Source organism: Muntiacus reevesi, chromosome 2 (assembly GCF_963930625.1).
Source record: "Muntiacus reevesi chromosome 2, mMunRee1.1, whole genome shotgun sequence".
Taxonomy (NCBI): domain Eukaryota; kingdom Metazoa; phylum Chordata; class Mammalia; order Artiodactyla; family Cervidae; genus Muntiacus; species Muntiacus reevesi.
Window position 1 is genome coordinate 135,472,663 of NC_089250.1, and position 13,724 is coordinate 135,486,386.

Sequence of the window (13,724 nt, forward strand, 5' to 3'; positions counted from 1 at the left end):
AAAGAATCTGCCTGCAATACAGCAGACCCAGGTTCAATTCCTGGGTCTGGAAGATCCCCTGAAGTAGAAAATGGCAACCCATTCCAATATTCTTGCCTGGGCAATTCCATGGACAGAGGGGCCTTGTGGGCTACAGTCCAGGGGGTTGCAAAGAGTCAGACACAACTGAACAATTGAGCATACACAGACATAGAGATCAAAATGGTAAAAAAAAAAAAAAAAAAAAAGAATTGAAAGCAGAGAAACATGAGACCTGGTCCTCATTCATCATCATCATTGTTGAGGATTTGCTGTGTACACTGTACGAAGTACACTAGAAAAGAAAGATGATCATTTTGGGACAGGTTCCCATCTCTGTAACTCATGTCTTCGTTATTCTTAAAAGTTATTTATTTGTTTATCTTTGGCTATGCTAGGTCTTTGTTGCTGGATGGGGGCTTTCTCTAGTTGTAGTGAATGGGGGCTACTCTTCGTTGCGATGCACAGGCTCCTCACTGCAGTGGCTTCTCTTGTTGAGGGGCAGAGGCTCTAGGCACACAGGCTTCAGTAGTTGGGGCACATGGACTCAGTAGTAGTGGTGTGCGGCCTTAGTACTTATAGCTTGTGGGCCCTTAAAAGAGTGTGCAGGATCCGATAGTTGCGGAGCATGGGCTTTAGTTGCTCTGCAGCATGTGGAATCTGCCCAGACAAGGGATGGAACCCGTGTTCCCTGCGTTGGCAGGTGGATTCTTATCCACTGTCCCGCTAGGGAAGTCCTTCATGTCTTCTCATGGCTGCGTTTTTTTTTTTTTTCAGTCATGGAATTTCTTGTCTTTGAGCCTCCTGGAAATGTATTAGGAAAACCACTGATATGAAAAGCTAAACATTTTGGGAGAAGACACTTGTAAATTCCTTATATTATTATTTCCAGGCATCATAATCTAACTCACAAGAAATAAATGAAGTGCAAGTCTCGGGTCTGGTTCTAGCTTCCCCCATCATAGGCTGTGTAGTTGCACATCCAACACTTGGCTTCCCTGGGTCTTGATTCTTCACTGTAAAAGGAATCACGTGGCATCTGTTATCTACAAAAGTCCTTCTGGCTTTAACATTGTATGATTCCAGGATCTATGAAAATCTCATTATTGGAAGGCCAAGGTCAAATGCTATGAATCAGAAAGACCAGATGTTCAAATATAAACAGCCAGATGCTTAGGGGGCAGTGACACTTGAGGAAAGCAAGGGAGCAGGAAAGGCCTGGTGTGTCAACCCAGTGCAGAAATTGAGCGGACCAAAGAAGAATGCAAGGAGCACCTGGGAAGGAACAGCAAAACCAGTAATGAGGGGGCCTGTTTGGTTTTTAGCATCATCAAAGGGAAGAAGACTTAAATCAGACCATTTGATGCAAAAGGTACCCTAAGGGAAGGAAATGAAATACTATAATATAGACCAAAAAAATTATTTGCTGGGAAGCCACTGGGAAGATTCTCTTCCCTAAATTGTCTTCTGAGGCGGAAAAACAAGCAGTGCTAGACAGAGAGAATGTTCTAGTCCCAACCATGAGAAAGCCCTAAAGGAACTCTAGCACCATCAGAGAACAAATCTTTGACCTGTCTCTGTGAACTCTTCCTGGGCTAGAGAGTGCCCACAGAAGTCCCATTTTATCAAGAATATTACTGGGATGGGGAGGACCAGGGTGATTACAGGGCCCCAGCAGTGCAAGAATCCCTGATCATCCTTCCATTCTCTCTTTGGGAAGCAGAAATACGTGGTACCCAGCAACGTGGATTCCCACTGTGTTGCTAAGACTCAGCTTCTGAAAGAAATTGGGAAGGAAGGCAGAAAAAAGGATTTCCCCTCCCTTTAAAGTAATAATACTCATAATAAAAACAACAATAAAATAACTACCATTTACTAAGTGCTCTCTATGCACCAGTCTGTGGTATACAGGTTTGTCCAGGTTTGACTGCCCAGTTCTGAATCTTGGTTCAGTCACTTCTTGGCTTGTTAATCTTCGGAAAGTTTCTGAACTCCTTTGGACCTTACTTTTCTCATCTAGAAATAATAATGGATCTATGTTAAAGGGTCAATATAATACAATTCATTTAAAAAGTTTAGGATAATGCCTGGTCCATAGGCATTATGGACTCAACAAATATTACATATGACAACTATTGTTACTAATCATTTTGCATTTATTATTTCACCTAATTCTCAAGCAAACCTATGAGTTAGGCACATGTACTGATACTATCACCACTTAACACACCGAGGACATAACAGTTCATAGAAGTTACCTAAGGTTGAACAGCTAGTTACTAGTATAGGTTTCAGAACTGGAAAGACTTGACAATAATAAACTAGCTCATGGAGAGTCTAAATGCCTGTTGAATTTGACTTTACATGGCAAAATGTCACCATTTTATTATAACTATTAAAAACCACGTATATATGGAATTTAGAAAGACAGTACTGATGATCATACATGCAGAACACCAAAGGAGACACAGATGTAAAGAGGAGACTTTTGGATTCAGTGGGAAAAGGTGAGGGTGGGATGATTTGAGAGAACAGCATTGAAATACGTACATTATGACATGTAAAATAGATGACCAGTGCAAGTTCGATGCATGAAGCAGGGCACCCAAAGTTGGTTCTCTGGGACAACCTAGAGGGATAGGGTCAGGAGGAAAGTGGGAGGGAGGTTCAGGATGTGGGGGACATATGTATACCTGTGGCCGATTCATGTTGATGTATGGCCAAAACCATCACAATATTGTAAAGTGCGTGCATGCTAAATCCCTTCAGTCGTGTCTGACTCTGTGTGACCCCATGAACTATAGCCCACCAGACTCCTCTCTCCATGTGATTCTCCTGGCAAGAATACTCGAGTGAGTTGCTGTGCCCTTCTCCAGGGGATCTTCCCAACCCAGGGATCGAACCTGCCTCTCTTACATCTCCCGAATTGGCAGGTGGGTTCTCCACCACTAGAGCCACCTGGAAGCCCCATATTGTAAAGCAATTATCCTCAAATTAAATTAATTTTTAAAAAAACTTGAGTTATATTAAGATGGTTCTGCTAGGTTGACTCTGTATAAGAGGAGGAAATTGGAGAGAGACAATGAAACCATTTAACAACCTATTGTAGTAATACAGTTGTAAAAAGAAAAAGCCCTGAGTCATGGGGCAGCTCAGACTAGAAAGACAAGTCAGAGATATCCTGATGTGGAAGGGGAGGCCTGAAGAAAAAAAAGAGTCAAAAAACACCCATTTTAATTCTAAAGGGCTCAAAGGACCATGGTGACAGGTAGAAGTCAGGAAGGCAGTTGGTAATGCATGGTTTACTTTTAGATGGACAGAGCATGGAATGATGACTGGGCATTCAAGATTCTGTCACTGACATCTCCGTGCCTCAGTTTCCTCTCCTACAAAATGAGGAGTTGATCTAGAATTAACCCTTTGGATTCCTTCCAGCTTCCTAGAGGAAGCATGTGAATGAAGTACAGAAGTGGAGAAAGATATGAGGGCTTAAAGAGTCAGTGAGTGCTCAAGGTATTGGGTCATCAGCCTGGCTTTGATATAAAAGAGGAAAATGAGACAATGATTGACATTTTTAAGATTAAAGAAAGCTGTGCCTTTTAAGAAATTACTTAGGTGGGATAATGAATATGTAGAATGGAGGCTATCTCCAAATTAACTTAATAAATCTAAACTAAAATGTGTAACAATCAAAGTCAAGTAGCCTTTATTTATAGGAGAGATAAGCTTCAGTTTGTGTAGTGTGATATGAAGGTTTTAGGGACGTCCAGCTGCCCCCCAGATATTGTTCTGACCCTCATAAATACTGCCTGGGTTTCTACTATTAAAACCCTTTGAATGCAGTTTGTATTATAAAATGAACATTTATTTTACATTTAGCTGTTCTCATGCTTTCTCTGGTGAATTAGTGTAGCAGGCTGACAACCAGCTAAGGACAAACCAACCGAGGAGACAAAGTTTTGGAAGAGGAGGCGGGAGGGATCCTCTTGGTGTGTGTGGCATTGCTCGCATCAGTCAGTTCAACAATGCGTGGACACCTGTTGTCTCGAGCTACATTCCAGAGATGAAAAGGTGACTAAATTATGGTTCATCACTTCAAGATGCTTACAGTCCAGAGAGTGGACAGCATGCAGTTCATAGAGCTAGGGAGTTTTGAAAAGCGGGACCAGGGACTCAGAAAGCAAAGGTGGAGGGACAAAAGAGATTCTCTACCATCACAATTTTGTTGAAGGACTGGACACTTCAAATTCAAGGAAGGCTTTTTCTTGATCCCGGTGGGTTCTCCTAAGGAACTACGAAAATTTAAACTGGTAGGTTTGACACTCTACAGGCTGGAGAATAATAGATCACTCCAGCTCCTTTAAATTCAATGATTTTTTGGCCCTTTGAAGTTTAAATTAGTAAAATCTGCTGATATTAAAACTTCTCAACTATATTGTTGACCATGAAATACGTGTCCATTGCTAATTTTCATGTCCCTCTCCTCTCCAGGAACTTCACATATACAGGACTGACTGCACAGTGAGATTGCTGAGGCTGGTAGAAATGCAGAGGAATGTGAGCTAGAAAGATAACTGAAACTTCTACAGACAGCAGGCTAGGGCAATACCACCGCCCCATAGATGGCATTCAGCAAGCACCCTGAGACAACATCTAGCAATGGAGAGGGTACTCAACTACGGCTTAAAAGATTTGGCGGACCAGTTCTGGCTCCGGTATTTGCTAGTGAATAACCATAGGAAAACATTATAATACTCACCTATATTTACTTAAGACAGACTGTATGACAGATACTGTACTATGTGTTTTACTTATAAAAACATTTAATCCTTACAACAACCCACTGAGGTAGGTTCTGTCACGTTTCCTTTTTTATAGCAGGAGGAACACAGATAAGTTCAAGATCATATTACCTAACATTTGTCAAAGCAGGGATTTGAATACAGGTGGTCGACTCTAATGCCCATGTTTAACTACTTCAATTACCTAAGTCTTTGAAGGCTCAGTTCGCTTAAAAATGGACATCTTGGGTCAGACAGTGTCTAAATTGCTTTCTGGCTTTAGAATGTTATAATTCTATTTATATGAATTATACAATATATCTGAGTGGTCTTAGAGTACGGAGCTCTAAAGACAAATTTATGAAATCTGACCTTATTTCATAGCTCTCTTGTGTTTAAGTCAAGTTGGACCATATGGTTCACTGTTCCACCAAGAATGTCCTTCCTCAATCTTCATCTATTGAAATTCTGTCCAGCTTTCAAAAGCCAACTGAAATGCAACCTTCTTCAAATATCCATTTTCAATCTTTGGAGATTTAGAGTGGAGATGTATTCAACTGTTGAGGGTTGAGATCTAGGAAAAATAGCTGTGTTATTGAAAGGGAAAGATGTAGGATAAGGAGAAAAAAGGGTGGAGGGAGACACTTGAAGATGAGGAAGGTTAAGAGGACCATTAGCAGTATCACTGGTGACTTGTACCACAAAACCCTTTCCTCAGATGGGCAATTATGAAGCCACCAAAGTCCCATTAAGTGCTGCCCAGCAGGTAGGTGTGAGGCAAGGATTAAATGAGATAACATAGGTGAAGTAGCTAGCATAGTGTCTAGAGAAGCAACAATATGACAGTTCTGAATTGCATCACCTACAGAGGAACCTGCTCATCTCCTTCAAGCAGAAGAAGGCTGCCCTCCTGCCCAGGAAGGAGTAGGGCAGGCAGAGGTGGGAAGAGGCTCAGGGGGAAATAGAGAGGTCAGGAGGAGGTTTACGGGGACACAAGGAGAAAAATATGAGCCAGAGATAGAGAAGTAAGTGGAACAAAGGAAGCATACGGGAGTCATGGTAGAGAAGAGGACAGAAGGAGACCTGGAAGCCAAAGGGCAAATAGAAAAAGAAAAGAGTTCTGGGGCTTGGAAAGAAAAAGTCTGCACTGCCTGGGTCAGAACCCAATGCCCACAGGAAGAGTCTCAGAGGTAACCAACTGAGGCACCCAAGTCCAGAGCACTCTCAGAGCCACTCTCACTTCACTGTTATGCTCTGTTATTGGAGAGGTTCTGACCCTGTCCTGTCCCGCCCTCAGGGATTTCTTCCCCTCTGCCTGCTTGGGACTCATCTCCAGCAATAGTTATACTTCCTTCATGGCTCCAGCTCCCACCGGACAAGCCTTTTCATGGTCCTGGCAGCTTCTCCCCTTAGTCTCTCCAGCCCCAGGAGAGGAGATGCACTTAGCAATTGCTGATATCGGGGTTGCCTCACCTTCTCCTGCTTGTAATTCTAGTTCTTTCAATAGCTTTGCAACTAATGTGCATGCATGCTTGCTAGCAAAGTCACTTCAGTTGTGTCCGACTCTTTGCCACCCTATGGCCTATAAATCACCAGGCTCCTCTGTCCATGGGATTCTCCAGGCAAGAATACTGGAGTGGTTTGCCATGCCCTCCTCCAGGGGATCTTCCCCACCCAGGGATCAAACCCACATCCTGTACTTCTCTTGCACTGGGAAATGGGTTCTTTACCACTAGCGCCACCTGGGAAGCCCCTTTGTAACTAATGCACTGCTTTAAAAGATCACTATTGAAGTACCTGGGGTTCCCAGGTGGGGTTAGTGGTAAAGAAGCTACCTGCCAACAGAAGACTGTAAGAGACACAGGTTTGATCCCTGGGTCTGGAACATCCCCCTGGAGGAGGAAATGGCAACCCACTTTGGTATTCTTGCCTGGAAAATCCCATGGACAGAGGAGCCTGGTGGGCTACAGCCCACTGGGTCGAAAAGAGTCCAACATGACTGAAGTTCCTGGCAAAGACTTTACTTTCACTTGGATCGGCCCTTGGAGCTCAAAGACAGCTTTCTCAGGGAAAACAGCACATCTAGTGAGAGAAAGAAATCCAGCCATTCCAAGAGTTAGGAAGAGTCAGGGGCCACTTCTCCAGTGTTTGCTTGGAGGACAAATCCACAGTGGCTGCCAGAGTTGGAATTATCTGTAAAACAACTGGGTTTGTGACCATTAAAATCTATTCCTCCATGATTAATGTACTCACTTTGATCACCTTGAGCCTCAGGTTAAGGAACACCTCAGTTTTATTCCTCCAAGGGTTACTCTGTGCCCTTTCGGGTACAGAGGGCACCTAGCCAGGTGTAGTGAGGTGGAGACACAGAGACAAATTGGGAGGACATTCTGGGTTTTTGAAAGTGTTTGCTCTGTGCAAGATAAGACTTGTGGATGGTCTATCAAGAGCCCCTTCTGACAGAGACTCTTTGAGTTTTTGTTGTCCGGCAGAGCTGCAGATGCTTAATTTTTTTCTCCAGGCATCATCTCTCCCATCCCCAGAGTCCTGTTATTAAAAACCAAGCTCCTGTTCTTCAGAATCCACAGCCTAGTGGGGTGCACAGAGTGGGCATATGACTGACCCTCAAGTCAGGCTGATGGCAGCCACACAGGAGGATTCTGCACAGCGGTCAGGAGGCTGCAGAGAGGTCAGAAGGTCAGGAGGGAAAGACGGTGGACAAGCTGAGAGGATGCTAGCTGGACAGGTCGAGGAGGCTATGGGTTTTCTAGCAGAACATAGAGCAGGATCAAAAGCAATTGTGAAAGGATAGGGGCATCTGAGGGTTTGTAACAAGGGTTTGGAGGGTGAGGGTTGGGCACTGGAAAAGAGGCTGAAAGGCGGAGGCCCAGCTGTAGAGGACTCAGAGAGTAAGGAAATGAGACTTGAGGCTCCAAGAGCCCTCTGAGGATCTTGAGCGTCTTTTGGCAAGGTCACTTCTGGGATGGCTAATTGAATGCTGCCTGGAGGACAGATTTACAAGAGAAGCTGAAGACAGGCGAAGGAACTGCGATCTCCCAGGGACAGACCAGACAGGAAGTCTCAGCTTGACCATCGCCAAAGGGGCATATCAACCTTTGAGCTGCTCTTCTCCCCATCAAGGGCAAGCGTCCTCCTTCTTCCATCTGTGTATGAGGGTGGGGGCAGTGGGGGGGGGGGGGGGGAGTGCCCCTTCTACGCTTCTATGGCTGGATGATACGATGACTCCGGCCTCAGAAGTTTCGAATTTCTCCTTGCCAAGGTCGGGCCCCTACAGGTGGGCGCCTGCGAGCCCCGGCCCCACGTGTGGGCCCCATGCCCGGCCGCCGCCGCGGCTCGTCCCCTCCAGGCCCGGACGCCGCCGCGGGCCGTGCCGGGCCGGGCGCTCCGGGAGCTGCGCGGCGGCTGCTCGAGGAGGCCTGGCGGGCGGCGGCGAGAGGCTGTGCCCCAGTTTGTGTCCAATCAGGGAGTGCGGGCTGTGCCCCGAGCCGGGCAGCAATGCGTAAACAAACCCACGGCAACTCCTCCGCCCCCTCGGCGCGCTCGCCCCGCGCCCGCCGTCGCCGCCGCCGCCGGCTCCGCTCTCCTCGCGCCCGCCCGCCCGGCCGCCCCCCCGCCGCCCCGCCCGCACCCTGCGGCCCCGCCCCGCCCCCGCCGGCGCGGGCGCCCTCATCTACCTCCCCACGCGCGCGCGCTCGCGCACCACGCGCCCCGCGCGGCCCGCCCGGCTCGTGGCCTCCCGAGAGCAAGGTAAGGGCGATGCGCCGGGACCCGGGCGGCTCCCCCGCCCGGCGCGGCCCGGGGAAGTTTCTGGCGTCGCTGTATTCCGCCGGGCTGGGGGGAGGCCCCCGAGCGGCTGGGGGCCGGGACGGGCGGGAGGGGGCCGCCGGGCGCCCGGGGGTCACAAGTTGCCCAACCTGCCTTCGGGGCGGGCCGGCGGGCTGCGCGGCGGGGCGGGCGTCGCGCGGAAAGGGGCTGGAGGCGCGGCGGGGCCGGGCGCAGCGCGGGCGAGGGGAGGGCCCCGAGGAACTTTCTCCTCCCCGGAGGGGCTCCCGCCAGCCCGGGCCGCGGCCCCGCTGCCCCAGCGGCCGGCTCCCCGGCTGGAGGGAGCCCGTGAAACGTGTTTGAAGAAGCTGACGCAGTTTGTGACGCTCGCGGCTTCCTGACGGGGACCGGCAGCGGCAGCGCCTTCTCCGAGGAGGGACGAGCCGAGGCGGCGCTCTGGCCCTTCCCCCGGAGCCGCGCGCTCTGGCGCCTAGTTCGGGGGCCGGGGGCTCGGGGCGCGAGCATCCAGTGGCAGCCGGGAACCGGGCCCCGGCAGCGCGCGTCGCTTCCGTTTTGATTAGCTCGGGTTATTATATAAGATGTCACGGAGAGGAAAGGGGCGAGCGGGCGGCGCGTCGGCGAGGGCGCGTCGGCCTTCCGCGAGTGGCGGGGAGGGGCGGGAGGCCGGGCCGGCGGGGACCCACCTGTGCGCCCGCCGCGCCCCCTGCGGGTGCTGCCCGCGCGCCAGCGGGGTCGGGGACTGGAAGGGGGTCGGCGGCCGGGTGGACGGACGTGCTCCGCGCGCCCCTCCCGACCCCGGGAACACTCGGGCAGCGGCCGAAACGTGCAGTTTCCTTCTCGCCGCCTGGCCTGGGTCGACACGTTTCTGGCTCCGGGCGTTTGTACTTTGGAACATTTGTTTAATATTAAGGAAGCTGCGTGTGCGGCCGTCCCCGTACGCCCGAAATGTGTGGCCGTGGGCCACCTCCGGGGCGGTGAATGAATCATCGCCCCGCGGACCGGGCGCCGATGATTCATGCGCGGTACACCCCGCGCGTACTCGCCGTGTGCCTCTGCCCCGGGGACCGCGGCCGTTCGGCGGCGGTGACGCCTGGAGGGCCGGGGTGGGGAGAGAGTGCAAAAGGATGGGGTTTATTTCCCCCCCTCCTCCCGCAGTTTGGGGAAACTTTAGGGGGGGAGGGGTGTCAGTTTGCCCAGATTTCCCGAGGCTTGTTTCCCGTTCTTAGAAGAGTTGCGAGATTCCACCTGGCCGAGTTGATGAGTCGGTGGACACCACTGTTCGCTGCAGGTGTGGGTCCGCTCTCATTAGAATCTGCATGGTGTCAAGTGAGGTTTTGGACTCACTAGAAGGCATCCCTCTAGTAATTGCCTCTGCTTAAGTACCGCCAGGGTAATTAGCAGAAAGTTTAAAAGTTAGTGGATCTTAAAAATAAGTAGTTCCTAAATAGAGGGGTTCTACTTAAAGGCTTAGGTTTAGGGCTTTTTTTTTTTTTTAAGCCAAATCCTACAAGAACCTAGTTTACCATTAATTCAAAACTTTTGACCACTGTGACCACCCTTAAAGACTAACTTGATTCATTCCTACCACACCCTACGCTTTTAAGATTGAGTAAAGTTTTCTCATCATTTAGAACTCAACTCAAATGGCATTTACTCAGCAAGGCCCTCTTGATTAACTTAAGTGGCCTCTCACCCCTCACCCCAGGGACCACCCCCAGGCCTATTTTATTTTCCTCATAGAACTTAATCACTATCTGAGAAGATTTTCTTTGGGTGTTCTTTAAGTCCTGTCCCTCTTCACTAGAACGTAAGCTCTCCTGTGGCAGGAGTTTTCGCCTGGTTTGTTACTGCTGTAACTCTAGTACCTGGAACAGTGCCTGGCATAGTAGGCACTCAGGATTTGTTGACTAGTGAATGAATAAATTCCTTTTCCCTGATTTCTTGGTGAGTCTGTCTTTGACTGTTGAACTTTACTGTAACCTTTTTGTGGGCAAGGCACTAAGATGGGACAGTTCTAACTTTTTTCCTTCCAATTTTCTTTTGGTTGATTCATTTCCTCCTCTGTGGTGGTAAATTAACAGCACAAGGTGGATTGAGCTGTAATCCTAAAATGCCGAGTATGAAGAAAGGTAAGGCATGTGGAGCCTTGTCAAGAGAAAGTATAACTGTAGAGGTTAACGGATGATTAAAAATAATACCTGTGCTAGTTGAGAAGTAGAGGATATTGAAAGGAAGTTGGCAAAATCAGTTCCCACAGTACTATATGTTTTCAGTGGTATTTGAAATACTGATATTTCTATTTCCTCCCTCCCCACTGCCTGCGCACCAACCTCAAATGTAGCATAGTTTGGGATGGTCCTTAGTAGGTAGCACTTAATATGGTGTATTAATTTAACTAAATGAATACAAGGTTTCCGTCTCTGGCAGGGGCCTCAGCTCTGTTGTTGTTGTTACTGTCCATAGCTTAACTCCATAGGAGAGTAGATAGAAGAAGTTACTTTAAAGTATATTTTTAATTTGAATACCTTAAATGGATTGTAAAGAATTAAAACTATAATATGTCAGTGATATAATGGAAGAAGGATTCGAATGTCGTGCTTCATACTACCTCCCCTCAGGAAAAACTTTAGCAAACTTTTTGATTATAAATGATAAACTTTGGAGGCATAGCTTTACATTGTAGGAATCTTCTCAGAACCCAGTTCTTCTTAATTTACTGCCAGAGAAGAACGGGCTTCCAGCAGTTCCCTTTCTGTAGTAGTGTAATCTCAAGAGTGAGCTAAGACATAATAGAATTTTAAAGCTAAAAGGAACCTTAAAGTTGGTTGGCATAATTCATTCCTTTTTATCAGTTCCTTTACTGAGGAAACTAAGGCAGAGTGGGATGATTTGCCTGGGGAGCAGGACTGGGATTAGACTCAAGTGTCTTGACTTATTGTTTGGAAGTCCTTGAATCAGCCAGAGCTCCCATAGTTGGGGATGAGTGGTTGTGGTTAGTGGATTCTCTGCCTCTTACTGATGAACTCTCAGAGTGAAATGATGTCATATTCAACTTTGTACCCTCCCCTGTGCCTTGGACATCCAAGGGATCAACACATACTTGTTGAATGTGGTTAGACAAGTGTATTTTAAGTTAAAAAATTTGTTTAAGAATTGAGAAAGCAGGAAAACATGTATCTTTTCCAGATTAAAAATGTTTTTGACAAGAAAGTCAGGATGTTGGCAGTAATTAACCTTAAAACTTTTATGGTAATGAAGCTGTTGCTTAATTTTCATGCCTCCAAAATTTCAAGTAAGATGGCTTACAACTTGTAAGTGTATGCACTTGCTTAGTTGGCGTAATTATTCACTGAAGAAACAGTAGAAGGCTATTTCAGGACACTTGGTAAAGGTTTTGCCTTTGCCACAGTGAGGGAGGTTCAAGAGGGAGGGGACATATGTATGCCTTGTATGTCCATGTTGATGTACGAAAGAAACTAACACAGTATTGTAAAACAATTATCCTCCAATTAAAAAAAAATTGGAAAAGCCTAGACTTCTGAGCCAGAGTTGAGGCCGAAGCTCAGCTCTGTCTCTGACAAGCAGGGCTGTCTGTAGCAAGTTACTTAACTTTTTTCAATGTTCTCATTTCTGAGTGGGGGTAATACCGCCTGCCTTGAAGGACTGTTGTAAGACTGGGATAATGTATGTAAATTACCTTGTGTGTACTAGGCCCTTAATAAATGGAAAGTTATATTTTGACTTCTGATTTATATGACCAAGAGAACAACTTAATTTCTTAAAGCTTCAATTTTCTCAACTGCAGAACTGGTGATTGGCCTGGGAGGAGGGGAATTAAATCATCCCTAATGCCTTCTCTAACTGTATAGTTTAAGGAACTGATAAAAAATACACAGTTCCTGGATATGTTCTAGTGTTTCCTAGTTTATAGTCTTTGGGAACTTGAACAGAATTTGTATCCTCCTCTTGTATCAAAATTGTATAAATCTTAATTATGTTGAATTGGTTCATAGTGCTTTTCAGATCTACTGTATCCTAGTGATTTTTGGAATATTCATTCTGTTTTTGAGAGTTTGATAATGAAACTCCAATTACAATCTTAGTTTATCTACTTAAAAAATGTAATATATAGTGGAACTATTTGTAACTTCATTGTGTGTTTTCTAAGTCTCTTGTAAATGTGTTATCATACTGTCATAATTTAAAAAATAAAAAGAGGAAAAAAAGAATGTATAATCGTCCTACAGTTTTAGTTGAAATTATTCATATATCCTTGATCTAATAAGAGCAGCTGCAAAAATGGTTAATTTCTATTCCTTCCTAAGAATTTGGTGTAATTAGCTTTGATGATCTTAGCTATGTTTTCATTATTTTATGTGCTATATGCTAGATACAAAGTTAACTTTCAGCCTCTCATTCACCTTACTATGTATAAGGCAGTATAAGAATGTGTATGAGTTAATCAGACATAGGCACCCTTCCTTTGAGAGGCTTAGGAAGCATGTAGGGAGCTTAAGACAGATGCAAGCTAAGTCGCTTCATTTGTGTCTGGCTCTTTGTGACCCTATGGACTGTCAACCTCCAGACTCCTCTGTCTATGAGATTCTCTAGGCAGAAATACTGAGGTGGGTTACCACGCCCTCCTCCAGTGGGTCTTCCCAACCCACGATTGAACCCGCGTCTCTTACATCTCCTGCATTGGCAGGCGGGCTCTTTACCACTAGTGCCACCTGAGAAGCCCATAAGGTAGGTAATCATAGACTTTATTACATGGAGGAACTGTTACAGAGGCATAAAGTAAATGCTTTGTGATTTTAGAGAAGGAAAACACTGTTTCTAGCTGGGGAAAAATGGGGAAATTTTAATTAAGGAATCTTGAGCTAGGCTTTAAAGAATTGGTAAGAGTTTCAACTGGCAGAGATGTAGGGTTCAACCTATACTAAGACTTGAAGGAAAGGATAGATGAGCATACCCAAGACTGGAGAGGAATGTGGTCAAGCTGGTGGGGGAGGAGCCTTGAGGCAGGAGAGTGGGACCGTGTTGTGAGCATCTTGAACACTGGGCTAAGGAGTCTGGTCAGTAGGCTGTAGATAACTATCAACAGTAGTTTGAGTGGGGGAA

The 13,724-nt window shown here is 46.7% G+C and overlaps 1 protein-coding gene across 2 annotated transcripts in view; it reads left to right on the top strand.

Annotated features, from left to right (window-relative positions):
- Window positions 1-8,438: 8,438 nt before the first annotated feature.
- The window catches only part of PCGF5 (polycomb group ring finger 5), a 118,358-nt gene continuing 113,072 nt past the window's right edge, over window positions 8,439-13,724 (top strand). Inside the window, exon 1 of one of the 2 annotated variants that reach the window (XM_065922899.1) lies at window positions 8,439-8,567. The gene's annotated coding sequence lies outside the window, so the exon portion shown is untranslated. The remainder of the gene's footprint in view (window positions 8,568-13,724) is intronic. The other variant, XM_065922900.1, reaches the window with a different exon arrangement.